The sequence below is a fragment of the Alexandromys fortis genome, unplaced genomic scaffold (assembly GCF_014885135.2).
Source record: "Alexandromys fortis isolate MF-2015 unplaced genomic scaffold, M_Fortis_MF-2015_v1.1 scaffold_337, whole genome shotgun sequence".
Classification (NCBI taxonomy): domain Eukaryota; kingdom Metazoa; phylum Chordata; class Mammalia; order Rodentia; family Cricetidae; genus Alexandromys; species Alexandromys fortis.
In genome coordinates, this window is record NW_026068253.1 from 364386 (window position 1) to 367898 (window position 3513).

A 3513-nucleotide genomic window follows, 5' to 3' on the forward strand; every position below is an offset into this window, starting at 1 on the left:
ACCCTCCCTCCTTATTAACTTTAAGTCCTGGCAGTGTGGAGGGGAATGGAAGTTAAAAGGTCAGGACTGACTGAACTGGGTGAAGAGCAAGGTTGCTCCGGTGAATGAGAAATCAGGGCTGAGACTGTGTGGCAAGTCTGCTCCTCTTGTGGAACCGCTGCTTGAGTTGTGTAAGTCGGAAAAGGAGGCCATTAGACGAATGGGTAAAACGAAAAGCAACGAACTCGACACTGATCTGTTCAACTCTCATCTCTGTGACCCAACACCAAGTCACCAGGTTAAATCAAGCACCCAACAAAGGCAAACAAAGCGTATTCCATTGTGCTGCGCTCCCGTTGCAGTATTCACAACGCTCTAGAATTCCACGCTGCGTGGAAATCACATACTTCGGAATTTTTTTCCTTAAAGAGCATAACAGGCGAGGAAATTTTCTGCAAGTAAAAGAAAGTAAAAGTAGGGAAGTCTGAGAATGAAAGGGCAAGACTATCAAGCAAGGAAACTGTAAGTTTTGACTATATTTATGACTGCATTCGTGCTTCAAGAGTTTAATTGATAAAGGCTTCCTAGACAGGCTAAGACGGGGAGGGGGTAGCGGGGGTGAGGGGTGCTTGAAAAAAAGAATTCTCGAAAACTCAAAAGTCACTCTCTCTCTCTCTCTCTCTCTCTCTCTCTCTCTCTCTCTCTCTCTCTCTCTCCTTTCAGATTCAAATACTTTGGGGCAGGGAGGAGTGAAGGCGAGCTTGAGCTCCTTCCACTTTCAACCGTCTTTTTTATTTCGCTACAAAGGAATCTATCTGCCCAGATCAGTCATTCAGGAGGTGGAGGAGGATTCGCAGGTGTGGATGTGTGTGCCCGCGCGTGGCTAAGCGATTCTCTCTTGGTGAAGACAGCCCACAGACCTTCCCGAGTTTCAAGAAGGTCCTGAAGTCGCAATAGCTTCTCCCGCTGAGTGCTGTCAATGGTCACCCGCTGGGATGCGCACCACCCTCTAAAGCTCATTTCTGAGCCTGCGTCCGCGCGCCCTCTCTCAGTCACCAACGCTGGCCCTCTCGCCCTCTCCCGGGACGCGCGCTTCCGTTGGCTTCAGACCTGGTACCAGAGGCTACAGTGCAGAGGAGATTGTGTGTGTGTGTGTGTGTGTGTGTGTGTGTGTGTGTGTGTGTGTGTGTGTGTGTGTGTGTGTGTGTGTCGGGGGTGGGGGCCACGACAGAAAGACGGTAACCCTTCTAGACTCCGCACGGAGCGGGACTCTGGCATGCAAGGCCTCATAGAATCCTCTCGCCCTGCGGAGTCCTCTGTGATTGGAGGAAGAGCGGGTGGCTGCTGGCTGAGCAGGTGCGGATCTCGTGCCTCCATTTCTGCCTGGCTTGCCTAGCAGCCAGTACTGCGCCGTTCCCCCCACCCCCACCCCAACCCCCACGCCAAGCCGCATCCTTTCGGATGCAAATGCCATGGTTTCAGGGCTCTGACGCGGCTGGTAGAGTAGCGAGACACTAGGTGAGTGTGTGTGTGCCTGGCACGGGGCTGGGGATGGCTCCCTGCAGAAGCGCGCCTTCGCAGCGCACCGCGGGGAGCAGGACAGATCTGTGAACAGAGAGCGGGCGGGGGTATCCGTGCGGAGTTTCCCGCGGCGTTTCCAAGTTATTGAGCGCTGTCGTGAGACGTTCCTTCTGCCTGGCAGGACGGGCGAGAGGACTGAGCTCACACGCGCTTGGCCGGAAAAGCAGTGTTGACAGATACCAGGTGCTACGCGAGGGAAGTAGGGTGAGAGCGAATCCCCCAAAGCACTCCAGACGCAGAGGTAAACAGCCGCCTTTTGCACCGCGGTCCTCAAAAAGGTACCTAGTAGACACCATGGACCGATGCTGGCGCAATTCCGGGCAGCCTGTGCCGCCTCCAGCTTCTGCAGAGATCTGAGCCTGGAAGGAGGTGTGTGCCTGTGAGAGCAGGAGTCTTTTGAACTGTGTGCACTAGACCCCTTTGGCCTTACGTGAATGTGGAACTCGCCTAAGGTTGCTCCCTCTCCCCAAACCGCCCCCTGTAATTAGTATTCCGCTGATCGGGTGCATCTGCAGGGTTTGCCTCTGGCTCCTTCTGGTTGTACCTTAGGTGTGAGAAGGGAAAAGGACGCCCTGCTTCTCTGGATAGCATGCTGGATTTGGATTTCTTCGTGGGTTCCCTTGGCACAAGGCTAGTTGCTGGTTATCTGCCTTCTATCTTGGATTAACACAAAAGGACCTTTGCTTTGAATGCCTTCACGTTTTAGATCCTTAACCCTTCGGACTTAGATGTCATAATTCAGGTGAGTAAAGATTTTCAAATAAGTTAACCCAGCACCGGGTAAATCATTAGCTGTTGAAAAAAAAGTCATAGATTGAGCATCTCAAGACTGGAGAGCCACATACTAAACCACAAATATTTGTAAAACACTTTTTTTTTTTATTTTGCAAGAAAAAAAATTGTCCTTTTCAGGTCATGAACTAAATTCAGTATCTATAAAAGTAAGACTTGCCCTTCACCATAGGATGTCTGCCAACTCAGTTCTTTTTTTTTTTTTTTTATTCAGAAGCAAGTGGACAGAACTTTATACTTTATATCTGAGTCGATACAGAGAGTAAAAATTAATGTCACTATATTGACATTGCAATTGACAATATACATTGTTAAAGGCAAATTGTCAACAAAAATGTATTGTAAAGAGGTTTGATGAAGGAAAGTTTGTGCTGATGCACTGTCAGCAACATCAAAGTAGTTTTTAGTCTTTATAAAGGGAAGTTGTTAAGGACTGAAGGGCTAAGAGAGGAAGCAATTACATTTGCAGTCCTCAGAAATCCACCACAATAGCTTCTTTTCCAAAGGACTAGTTAGACACTATGTTGACCCAAATGTTTTTCTTGTTATTCCTCGTGAAAGAGAAATGCAATAAAACTGTTTTTCTTCATTCTTAGGGGCTATTTCGAAAACTATGACACAAAATACTAAAGTATGGGTGCTTTAGGCCAGCAACTCTATGGAAATCTTTCTTGTGTGCTTTCTGGTAGTCAATGGCTATCAGGGAGCATTGATGCAATATCAGTTTTAATTGTTTTGTCTGAGAAAGGTTGCTGAAAATCTGTGTATGTAAAGAAAAATAAAGCAAGTAGCACAGCCCATCCTCCATGAGGGTAGTGTAGTTTGCAGTGTAACTGAAAGGGCATGTGGACTTATGAGATCTTATTGTAGTTAAGGACTGTAATAGGGTATAAGAATTTTGCTAGCTATCATTTGACTTGTAGTTAAGGACTGAAATAGGTTATAAGAATTTTGCTAGCTATCAGTTGACACAAGTCTTCCTAAGTCTGTTTTTATTTATTTAATAGCAGAGAGCTGTTCCTTTTTTTTGTAAAAGGGTACTTGTAAGGCATCTATATTCTTGTAACTCCTTGAATTGCCTCTGGATATTAGTGTCCAATGGGGAAGAGAGAAAGGAGAGCACTTTTTTTTTTTTTTTTTTTTTTTTTTTTTTTTTTTTTG

General features: G+C 46.7%; 1 protein-coding gene across 4 annotated transcripts in view; it reads left to right on the forward strand.

Moving 5' to 3' along the window:
* The first annotated feature begins 874 nt into the window (after positions 1-874).
* The window catches only part of Cdh7 (cadherin 7), a 151123-nt gene continuing 148484 nt past the window's right edge, over positions 875-3513 (forward strand). For 2 of the 4 annotated variants that reach the window (XM_050131463.1, XM_050131467.1), the window contains exons 1-2: positions 875-1092; positions 1682-2302. The gene's annotated coding sequence lies outside the window, so the exon portion shown is untranslated. Of the gene's footprint in view, positions 1093-1152; positions 1336-1402; positions 1498-1681; positions 2303-3513 lie in introns of those variants that run through there. The other 2 variants (XM_050131464.1, XM_050131465.1) reach the window with 2 other exon arrangements.